This window comes from Uranotaenia lowii, chromosome 1 (genome assembly GCF_029784155.1).
Source record: "Uranotaenia lowii strain MFRU-FL chromosome 1, ASM2978415v1, whole genome shotgun sequence".
Classification (NCBI taxonomy): Eukaryota; Metazoa; Arthropoda; class Insecta; order Diptera; family Culicidae; genus Uranotaenia; species Uranotaenia lowii.
Genome location: NC_073691.1, coordinates 187,768,979 through 187,781,619, shown reverse-complemented (window position 1 = coordinate 187,781,619; position 12,641 = coordinate 187,768,979). Strand labels below are relative to the sequence as shown.

Genomic DNA, 12,641 nt, shown 5'->3' with positions numbered 1-12,641 from the left:
TATTTCTTAAGTTTCAACACGACAAATCAACAAAACTGTTTGTTTGAAGCAGTCTTACAAATTAAGAATATCATTGCACTTGTGCAATATATGGCATCAATTTTTTTTTGTTTCTATTTGGCAATTTTGACAATTTTGACAACTTTTACAATTTTGACAATTTTGAAAATTTTGACAATTTTGACAATTTTGACAATTTTGACAATTTTGCCAATTTTGACAATTTTGACAATTTTGAAAATTTTGAAAATTTTGACAATTTTGACATTTTTGACAATTTTGACAATTTTGACAATTTTGACAATTTTGACAATTTTGACAATTTTGACAATTTTGACAATTTTGACAATTTTGACAATTTTGACAATTTTGACAATTTTGACAATTTTGACAATTTTGACAATTTTGACAATTTTGACAATTTTGACAATTTTGACAATTTTGACAATTTTGTCAATTTTGACAGTTTTGACAATTTTGACAATTTTGACAATTTTGAAAATTTTGACAACTTTTCAATTGTTTATAGATTTTGTCCTTGTACTCGTTTGAAGTCGTGGTTTCCCGAGGCTTGCATTTTATTTGTACATTTCGCACAAAACATCATCAGAGATAATCAAATTCAGTTGAATCCGTTCTTTGTTCCCGTGGTTGAGTTCAACGAAATCCAGTCAACATAATTTTTGCTGATTTTTGTCGGATTCATACCTCACATACCAACTTACACGCTTAATAAAATGTCTCACAGCATGAGGTCTCATTCGCTAACCTATCTGAAGTCCAAGGGAAAATGGCGACAGGGATTCATATAAAGGTCCCCTATTCTCGCAAATCACACTTTCCTGTGTAAGCTTCTCGGTTCCCTTCGAACCCCAAAATCAGGGAGAAGGTTGTTTGTTTACTACTGGTCGTCTCGTCCTCGTCTTTCCCCAAAATCATTCACATCACCAACGAAATAGTGAAAGGTAGAATTTCCTCGCTCCCGGTTCCATTCCGTCTACACCTTTACGTGAGCTGAAATGTATTTGTTGTGTATGCTGGGCGCCGTCGTTGCCAAATAGAGCAGATGTCCGGCTTTCAATTACGGATTATTATCGCACCATCGATCACCTGAATGGAAGCCCGATTGGGGACTCGGAGTCGACGATTTGGAAACCCCGGGAAAACAGCTCTCTCTGAACGTTTCTTAAAGTTTCTAGTCCGAAACAAATTTGCAATAAATGTTCGTAAAAATAGCTCAATTTAAAATCGATTTTTGATTATTGGAAAAGTGAACAACAATCTGCTCAATGGAAAATTGTTTATTGAGATATGTAGAACCAAAATGTTTGCAAGAACGTAAGCCGAGACAATGTATTTAATTACAAGTTTTGTGACAAACCAGTAACTGTCACCTCTTATTTTTTGCTCGGGTTTCCTCTGCCAAGCAATCATCGTCCTCTCGGTAGGTACCAAGAAAATTGTCTCGGGCAGTGTTTGAGACAGCTGATGCTGAACGGTGGACTTCTTCCTCCCTAGCTACATACATACATTTCCATTGATCAATGTGGTCTTCGACTTGAATCAATTGCTGGGCGTCGTCGTCGGGCAAGTTACATTGCTACCTGACCAATGGGATTCCCCAAATCCAATTCAGTCAATCAAACAAAGTTGTCACGTAGCTTTCTTTCATATTATTTTTGGCCTTGCTTCGTCGTCGATATGGTGACACCCCTACAGTCCTACCGAATGCATTGCATTGCTAAATGTGTAGAAGAAAGCTGAATGTCCTGATTTGCCAACTTCCCTTCCCAACCACATCCACGTGTAGGAAGTTCGACCATTGGAAGACGTTTTTGGGAGGGTATTTTGTGTAATCTTCTTTTCCGAAAACGACTGGAGGAAACTGCTTGAAGGTCCACGGGCCCAGGAGGAGCAAGGGAAAAGGGACTTTTGCAATTAATTTCCTTTTCATTTCTGACGCTAGGATCCACACCTAGCGTTTGTCCCCCTCAGCCCGAAGAATGACATCAAGCAATGAAAGATATATACTTTTCGACGATGGTACGTGACAATTTTCCAACTCGTACCTGGAGCTGCCATTATTGTAAGATTCGGATCCAGCATCGAACGGTAGGGGAAAAGTTCATATAATGCCCCATGTGGCTAATACGCGCCACCTTTGTTTTGAAGAATCTGAAACATTTTAAGCCTGCAAAATATTACCAATTTGTTCTAAATGCTGTGATTGGTCATGGCAAGTATGAATTTTTCCTTAAAATGCCCCTGTGTCGTGATAACTTCACAATTGAGGTTTTTTTTCATTTCGATCTAAATTTTAAAACACTTTCAATAAGGTGTCACCAAGCAGAGAAAAAAGAATAAGACAATATTTTCTGACACATCGATAGAGGAGAATCTAAAGTATGATTTTATGCAAAAAAATCATACTGAACTCGCTAAGGTGTGCTTTTTATGGGTATGTTCTATCACGGCCCTTGCGCTCGTTATAACGCGCCAATCGTAGTAGGCTGAAAATAGAAATAATTTTTCAAAAAGGCCAATTTTCATTAAAAATGAACAAAAAATTAAAAACCATATTTTAAGCGTTAATTCAGCCCAAAAAATCTACTTTTCATTTTTTTTAAATTTTGATTAGTCCATTTTGAATTTCTTTTCAGTCAAAGTGTCTGTAAGTATTGGTGTGTTTTCGGTCTTCGGCTGCTTTCGGGTGTGTTCGGCTGCTAGGCGCGTATTGAATACACAGCGGCGCATATTTGCAACACAGTTTTGTTCTGTGGCTTTGAATATGGTTTTTAAAATTCAAGTTTTTGAAGAAACTATAGCAATTTGAGTAATAAAAAATCATAGGCATTTGTAGAAAACACTTTTCTTCAACGATTACACCGATTTTTAACACAATTTGTACGTGGAATACATAGAAAATCAGCGATTCGCTTAGGTGGCGCATAATAGGGCATGTTCCCCTAGCTTCAGTTCAGGGTGCTTCCTTTTATTACCACCGAGCTGCTGCCTCATCTTCGATCGATGGTGGCTCGAGCTGACTGAAGCATTGATCAAATACTGGCAGGAAGATTTATTTTCCGACTTAGGGGAACATGCCCTATTATGCGCCACCTAAGCGAATCGCTGATTTTCTATGTATTCCACGTACAAATTGTGTTAAAAATGGGTGTAATCGTTGAAGAAAAGTGTTTCCTACAAATTCCTATGATTTTTCATCACTCAAATTACCATAGTTTCTTCAAAAACACGATTTTTAAAAACCATGTTCAAAGCCACAAAACAAAACTGTGTTGCGAATACGCGCCGCTGTGTATTCAATACGCGCCTAGCAGCCGAACACACCCGAGAGCAGCCGAAGACCGAAAACACACCAATACTTACAGACACTTTGACTGAAAAGAAAATCAAAATGGACTAATAGAAATTTAACAAAAAATGAAAAATAGGTTTTTTGGGCTGAATTAACGCTCAAAATATGGTTTTAGACTTTTTGTTCATTTTCAATGAAAATTGGCCTTTTTGAAAAATCAATGCTATTTTCAGCCTACTACGATTGGCGCGTTATAAAGAGCGCATGGGCCGTGATAGAACATACCCATGAAAAGCATACCTTAGCGAGTTCAGTATGATTTTTTAGCATAAAACCATAATTTAGATTCTCCTCTATCGATGTGTCAGAAAATATTGTCTTATTCGTGTTTCTCTGCTTGGTGACACCTTATTAAAAGTGTTTTAAAATTTAGATCGAAATGAAGAAAAACCTAAATTGTGAAATTATCACGACACAGGGGCATTTTAAGGAAAAATTCATACTTGCCATGACCAATCACAGCATTTAAAACAAATTGGTAATATTTTGCAGGCTTAAAATGTTTCAGATTCTTCAGAACAAGAGTGGCGCGTATTAGCCACATGGGGCGTTATATGAACTTTTCCCCTACGTGATTCGAAGATGAAGGATTTTTCTGCAGGAAGGCTTTGGAAACGCGAACATTCGTTGAAGGGAAATTTCGCAACAATAGGGACCTATTACCGATGAAGTTGTTTAAAGTTAAAGACAATTTAAAATGATTGTATCGTTTCTCATCAGCTTCTGATTTATACAAATTATGTAGAAACACTCAAATATTGAATATAAACGTTTTTTGTTGTTTTTTTTCTGCCAAAGAAGTAATAAAAATTTTGGGAATGATTCATCAGTCCTACATTAGACGAATTTGACGCCAAATCGACACGAAGTAGGCCTGATCCTCTCAGAATTCAATGAAACTTTGTGGGCATGAAGATCTTACCTGGTAAATCAACTTGGCATACTTAGTTTTCTCAAAAATTATCTCATTATTTGAAAAGTGCCAAATTTTTTAGGCAAAAATTTTATATACATTTTTAGCTCGTAAATTACAATTCCTACATAAATGTGGTTCATGAGAGAGTTTTGGGAAAATGATTGATGTTTTAAAAAAACATTGAATTTTTAATTTCAAATCCCTACACTGAGAAAAATGCACTTCAAAATCTAAAACTCAATTTCACAAAAAATGTTATCTTAGAATTTGATGGAAAGTTTTCTAAGCCCGACAATAACAGCCTACAAGTTGTCAATACATTTCAACTAGTGCATATTTTAGGGGAAAAAAATCTAACAAAAATTTGACAAGCAACTTTTTTGAAAATCATATTATTTATTTTTTCAGCGTAGATTTAAAACGCTTGATTCAAAAACTGCTTCGTTGAATGGATTGTACTGATTTCGAAGAGCTTCGATTGTAATAATCGATGGTAAAAGTAAGTGGAAATCCTACACTGAAAGAAAAAGCAAATCAAAAACTTAAAGTCGAATTAAGAAAAATTGTCATCAAAGAATTCCATGAATTCTTTTTGGTGGTGGGGAATAATGTGGTCTAAATTCTACTCTTCTGATCATTGCAAAGTGAGCATTCTTAAGGGAAAAAAGTTTGCAGTACCTTCAAATAAACATCAAATTTCTGCTAAAAAGTATTCTTATTCTGAAGATGACCTTTAAATTTTTTAGTTTATTTGGTAAGGCAATTAAAAAAGATAAACGCAAGCCTGGATGTTTATTTTTATTATTATTATTATTGTTATTATTAGAAATGAAACTTTTATGTGAACTCAAAGCATCTGATAATATTTATTGAGACTTATTCAAACGCTTCAAAAAGGTCGATCAAACGGAGTTCCCCCTCCTTATATAGGTATTGTGATAATATGTTTTATATTATTTTTAAATATACCCGGATTCAGTGGATTACGATTATGATCAGCTTCTAGTTTTTCGTTTTTCATTAAAACCATAACCAAACATTTTTTCCTTAAAATAGCTCACTTTGTGGTGTTCATGATTTTCAAAAAAGTCATAAAAAAGTTTATGTTAGAAAATTTTATTTCCCTTAAATATGCATAAGTTGCAATTTATTGATAACTTGCAGGCCTTATTATTATTCGTTTTAGAAAAAAAAATGAGATGACGTTTTTGAGAAATTTTTATTTTAGTTTTTACAACGCATTTTTCTCAGTGTAGGATTTTCGAATATTGTTTGTCATTTTTTTTTTTGAAGCATGGCCGTAAGAACATGGAGTGGAGAGGGGGTGGTTTTTTCGAGGTTCCCATCTCCTCCCATGGGGTTCAGAAAAAGCAAGCGAGGTATTTTATTCTACACTGAAAATTTTCAAATCGTGATCAAATTTGGATGTTCTTATAACATTAGACATTGGGTTGGACTTGTAATTGCAGTTCAAAGATTGTTTATTGGCCGCAAAATGCCGTATAACACGTTATGCGTAAATATATTCATTACGTGTAAGACGACAATTTGCGGCCAATATACATTTTTGAACCGCAATAACTGTTTTGGTTTTAGTACAATCAAGTTGCAGTCTTTGGCTGGTTTATTTGTTCCAACTAAGGCTTTATGAAAAATATTCATAAAAAGCTATCAGTTAATAAGGAAAACAGTTATTAATAAAAACCACTATTTTTTGCTTCGCTAGAGCAAAATACCTTAAAATTCCATTCACGCTTGAGACTCAAGCAACCCCACCCATGGTCAAATTTTACTGAAAATTGGCATGTGACCTTCTGGTAAGTTGATGATAAATTTTAACTAGAAGCGATTGAGGTTTTTCATGTTTAATTCTCCCAAATCTAAGATTAGTGCACTGCGGTTCGTTAAATTATTCAAAAATGCGTTTTAGTGAAATATGACTAGTGACCAGTGATGGTTTGAATCATTTGACTTAATTTTGAATCATTTGCTTATAACTTCTTTTGAAAACATTTTTCCCAGAAATGATGTTCTAAACTTTAGTAGAACTAGATCTTAGCTGCAACTTTTGTGACCAACACAAACCTGTATCTCTTATGCCTTATGAATGAGAAATCGAAAAGTTTAAATTTTTGAGCAATGATCGTAATCACAATCATTTGGATTAGCGGGTTGGATTAAATCCTACAATTCATACCACATTGAAGATACATATTTATGACATACAAGAAAGTTGTAGCTTAGATCTGTATCTACTAAAGTTTAGAACATCATTTCATGGAAAAATGTTTTCAAAAGAAGTTATAACCAAATGATTCAAAAATAAGTCAAATGATTCAAACCATCACTGCTAGTGACTACTTGAAATCTTTGTTTTAAATTGAAACTTACGGTACTTAGAAAACCAGGTTTTTAATATGTTCTTTTCGAGTCTAAAACTGTCGTTAAAACCAAATTTTTTTCTCAAAAAACTTCACTAATATCAACAAAACTATTGATCATATGCAAGAATGAAGTTCAGTTAATCGATAAAAAATTTATTCGCCTTTAATATGCAATAAAAGAATTCAAGTAAATGCTATGCAGTCTGAGATATTTTAATAAAAGTACAAGTATATTTTTTATTTTTCCAAAATTTCACATTTGAAGCTCAAAACTAACTCAAAAACTGTTCTACTGAGATTATTTTGAAATTTCATTTTTAAATTCAGCGTACGATTTCACATTTAAAGTGATCTTCAGCTTACTTAGTTAAAAAATGCTGAAAACTAGTTTTATTTTTCATCATATTTTCAAAATTAATTGAAAAAAGTTGACGCTAGTTTGGAATTTTAAACGTGAAATAATGCCACACTATATCTTGGTAACTAAAGAATATCAAAATTTTTTTTTCCTTAAAATCCTTCTTTAGTGAGTATCCAACTTATAATTGGATTGCAAATATGTAGGGTAACGGACCTATTTTGGACCGGGTACATATTTTGGACCTCCTTATAGCTTTTTTCCAATGTATCTCTAATAAATCACGTCAATCATGAACATTTTGAACAGATACAGTTAAAGCTACTTCTTAGAGCAAGTCCAATGGTGTTGGGAAAAAGTGGTAGGAATTTTGACAGCTGTAGCACAGATGGGAATTTTTGTATCGTGAAAAATAGACCAAAAAAGTTGGCCGTCCACCGGTGTGATAGAAAACGAAGGTATAAAATTGGGGGCAACCAGCGATGCCAAGTGCATTTGCTGCTCAGTATTTTTACTATTTTTGCTATTTCGAATTGATCGTTTAAAAATTGAAATCAAATTGAAATTGTAGTGCTAATATGAAAAATTTATTATTTATGTGTATTTACAAATACTGTATAAGTTATAATGCATTCCAATATTTAAAAAAATAATCAGTTCATAAGAAAAAAAAAACAAAAAAAGCGCTCAAATGTCAAATTGATCTGATTAAATCATTGACCAGTGAGCAGAGATCAAATTTTGTTTCATTAGAATGACCATTCTTAAAACTTTTTCTAAGTTGTTGAGAGAGTTTTGCATTGGATAAGTTTACAAGTTTCACTAAACTGAGCGTGTCTCATCTATGAAACAACAACTTTGTTTATTTTGTTTGGTTCCGGCACAATTTTTTTCAACAAAGGGATCAGTGATCCAACCCACCGGAAGCCGAATTTGGTGCATTCCGGCAACACAACCTAAAATTTGGAATTTATTTTCAAATAAAAAACGAAGCTCCTACTCCCGAAAACCGCTCAAACAAACAAAATTTATTTACCCAGTTATTTGGCATCTCTGCGCCTCGAAATGTGAGGTAGCCCACTCAATTGGCAAGAGCATGACAAAAATTGGCTGTAGGTTTTAAAGAGTTAATTAACTTCTTTGTAATTCGAATCAATTTAAGTGATAAGGGAATTGTTTACAAAAGAAAATATCACTTTATGTTAAAATCCTGAAATTGGTCAATTTCCTTTATTTTCCCCTCAACTAAGGTTTTGAGCATAAGAAAGATGACAGCACCGAAGCGTTTCATGCACGAATACTGTATTGCAACGCCGACTGTATCACTCGGTTCGGTGTTGCAAAACATCGTGTTTTTCTATCACCCTCGGCCAAAAAGTGTTATACGATACAAATTTTACAGCGCGAAACTGTTCGAATATCGGATTTTCCCAACACCGGTGTTCGGCAAATGTGTTGTGATGTGTTGTAAACCTTCGAAATTTCTATCTCCATCTCAACCAGTGAACTTGCTCTTATGGTTCCAATCATACCTAACATTCCATTGAATTAAGCTAATAAGGAGAGAAAAATGAAAATAATGTTTTGATCTTTCACATTTGGGCCGAATAAAGCTGATTTCAGGAGGACGTGCCATAATAGGAGTCAACTTTAAAGAAGATTTCTGCAAAGCTGTGATGAATTATATAAATACTTACATATTCAGAGCTATAATAAAACACTGGAAAACTAGTTTGTTAGCTCGAAGAACCAAAAAAAACTTGTTTTAATAGCAATTTGACCCATGTCAAAAATAGATCCTACATTATTCCTTAGGGACTTATTTTGGACCACTCAACATAACCTGGACATTAAATTTGATGTTAAATTAGGCTTGCCAGATGGTTTTCAAAAAAAGCGGGACATTTTGAGAGAAAAAAGCGGGACATTTTAAAAGTTTGTTTCAAATGTTTGTAACATATGTGAATATGTGTTTTTTTCTACTCCTAAAATGCGGTGCTTTTTTACTTAAGTTTAAAGTTCTATAAATCGATAATGGAGGCATATTTCAGTTAATATAACATTTGCCTTCCGAACCAACGCCATCTATGCTTCAAATCCAGGCGTAAACATCGAACAAAGTTTAAACTTTTCAATGTCCTTGCGTTGGTAAAAAAGTGCGAACGACACAAAGACGTTAAAACAACATTGATTGAAACAAAAATTAAACCAATGATGAAAAAATTTTCAGCATTACAAGCGTTTTTTGTTTTGTTTTAAAATTGTCAAGATTTTTTCTTGATAATTACCATACTTGCGACTGAATGTCATGACTTAACTTATAAGGCTCTCAATAGACAATTCGGCCTACATTTTATGCAAAGTAATCAATTTTTGTATATGAACAATGTAGGTATTCACTGATTTTCTATGGAATGTTCTTAAGCTTGAAATTTCTGGTTTGTGAAAAGAGTTCCACTTTATTTATTAGCATATTTTTTTCACTGTAAAAGTCACATCAGCTTTGTTTCAAGATTAAGAAGTTTTCAAATTTATAAAAATCAAATGAATTCTCCAGAATCGGATTTAGTGCGAAATCAGTGTGTCATTTTTTAGCAATCTAACACTAGCATTACCCTAAATTAGATATTTTTGAACATTTTTCTAAATACTGAAAAGCTATAAGTTTTGCCATGCAAATAGTTATTTATGCACTTAATTGCAAAAAGAGGTTTTTCAACACGAGTCATAAATTTATCCAACGAGGGTTGCTGAGTTGGATAATTACGTTGAATGCTAAAAGATATCGAGTTTTGCACTGAGTTGCACTCTTGAAAATTCATTAATTAACCAACAACTAAAAATAAAGTTAGTCGTGCTGAAATGCACCACTTTTCGATACTATTTTCAGTGTCCTAATGTTCAATTTTCAACACTGAACTCCATAAATGTTATTTTGAATAAAGAAAATGTTTTTTTTACATTGTCACATGATGTGATTCCCCCAGTTTCAAAAATAGAAAAATAGAATGAATCATAAGGAGTGTCACAATGTGACACTGTCACATACTCAAATGAGCTTGACATAGAAAAACTGCAGGAAATGACATATTTTTAATTGAAAACCAGTTCTTCTTACAAATTTAAATGCAATGTCTTGTTTGATGGATAGAAATTTAATAATAGGAAATAATAATAATACGAATTGCATAGAAAAGTTTAAAAGATCATTCCAAAGAAATAAGGGATCAAAGAAAAAGCAAGCATCTTATTTGTGTGATGTGCAATTTTGATAAAGCAAAATTTATCAAACATAGGCAAACTTGTTTTTTTTATTTGAAAACTTAGTTTAAAAAAAAGCGGGACATTTCGAGTAAAAAGCGGGATGGCGGGACATTTTCCAAAAAAGCGGGACATGTCCCGCTTTTGCGGGACGGATGGCAACCATATGTTAAATGTTCATAAACCAAATAAAACATCGTACGTCGATATTAAATATTATAAATTATTATTAATTTATTTATTTAAAGGAGAATTTAATGTCTAAGGTCATTCTTCCCCTGCAGACTTAAATCTATTTAACATTTTATATTCGACCATAAACTTGGATTTTTTTCAAATACTTAATTATCTTATCCTCATTTTGAGCATTGTTATTCAGTACACGCATGCCGATATGAAAAGAATTATGCACACTATTTCAAACGCTTATTATGAATAAAATTTCGGTATATTGGCTTAATTCTATTAAATCAACTCGCTAAAGCCCAACCCTGCATTTAGACGGGGGGGTTCACTTCAATCTACATAAAACCTAGCCAAACATTGTTTTAACTTACTTTTTGTTCACTATGTTTTCAACCACGTTTATCTAACAATCCACATTAATGTACACTTTTTGATGAGCAGTTGTCAAAAGCAACAACCAAAAGAACCTTAAAATATGAAAAAACTGGGCATACACCAATTTTTATAAAGTCAACATTTTTTTTAGCTTCAATGATTTCTCCATTGACTGTTTTTTTTCTAAAAGTAACAACTGTTTAGAGTTGATTTTCGATAAAGAAATATACTTGGATAGGTAGAAGAGTTGAAATATAAACTCCGTCTAAAGGAGGGTTTGGGGAAAAATCGACAACAAATCGGCAAATTTGAAAGGAGTTAAATTTTGGTAACAGTTGAAATATTTCAATTGATAAATAGTAGAACAATTTTGACAAAAAAAATATATTCAACTTTAGCTATGAGATTGTCTTAATTTGTATTAAAACTTTAGGAAAAAAAATGATGTAATGTGTAAAAATTACAAGCGAAAAGTACAAAAATCTAGTTATTCAGCCCCTGTGGTTATGCAATTTAAAAAAAAACTGTTGAAAATTTCACTCCGACGATAATTTTTTTCGTAGAACAAAAGTTTTTTTTAAAGATAAAACTGAAACCAAACCAAATCCACTAAGGTTTTGTAAATCAAAATGTATCAATAGGGTTGAAGAAGATTTGCGTTCAAAAAACTAATCCTAAACATAAGCCAACTGGCCTAACAGTATCTAACACTGCAGGAAAAAAAAATGTCGTCCAGATTGCAGTGTGCTGTAAAAAATTCCAAAACATTTGAAATACACTATATAACGGAGGAGTTTTTCCGTTTTTACTCTATTCTTATCGAAAATTAGTGTATTGAAGCATAAGAAATTGTAGAAAAAAGGGTGTAATGAGAAAAATTTAACAAGCAAGGGTACCGAAATAAAAGCTGGGGAAATGTTGAAAGAAGTTAGTCCAGAAATGAATTAACGTGAACAAACAAAACTCGACTACAAGAATAAGAAAAGATCAACTGAATTATTCGCATAAATGCGCATTAATCGCTGCCGTAAATTAGCAAAATATAGAGAAAACAAATTTATTCAGTTTAAGGGTGGTCCAAAATAGGTCCAAAGGGTGGTCCAAAATAGAAACCTGGTGGTCCAAAATACCGACCAGAGTAATGATCAAAGAAACGAGTTTTTAGGCTTAAATCTCGTTACATTGCAACAAACGACGATATGTTTCGATTGAAAAAGCCTGAATTTTCGTCAGAGCAGTTAAAAATTGTAACATGTACTTTTTTATTTCAGAAAATAGCATAGCCACTTCCCAAAGCGGTCCAAAATAGGTCTGTTACCCTAGTACCTACGTTTTTGTTAAGTGGAAATTTTACTATTTTTTCATCCAGGTTTTCCAAAACAATACCAGACAGCATATTTGGTATGGAAGTTTTAACTAAATTGCCGGCATTTTCATTTTCAATAAACATTTTTTAGCCAGTAATTTAAGTAATGCAGGTTCAGGTCTTGTTTTGACACATGAGGGACCGCGAAGAAATCTTACCCCCAAAACAGCAAAATTCGGCACCTTATGTATTAGAATCCACTAAACCAAATTGTAAAAATTTTGTAACTCTGAGTCACCGAAAATGTTGGGTTCAATTTTGTCGACATTAATGTCATTATTGAATTTATAATATTGAGTTATGATTCTTGTAGTGGCACATTCGTAGCGAGCGAAATAAAGAGATATCTCGTATTTGGTCCGGAACGTTTTAATAGCTGATAGTTTGCCAACCTTTTTCATGGAAAATATATTCCATTT

At 33.1% G+C, this 12,641-nt stretch overlaps 1 protein-coding gene across 1 annotated transcript in view; it reads right to left on the bottom strand.

Moving 5' to 3' along the window:
* Positions 1–12,641, bottom strand: part of LOC129738226 (uncharacterized) — a 166,743-nt gene that overhangs the window by 1,312 nt on the left and 152,790 nt on the right. The window lies entirely within an intron of this gene.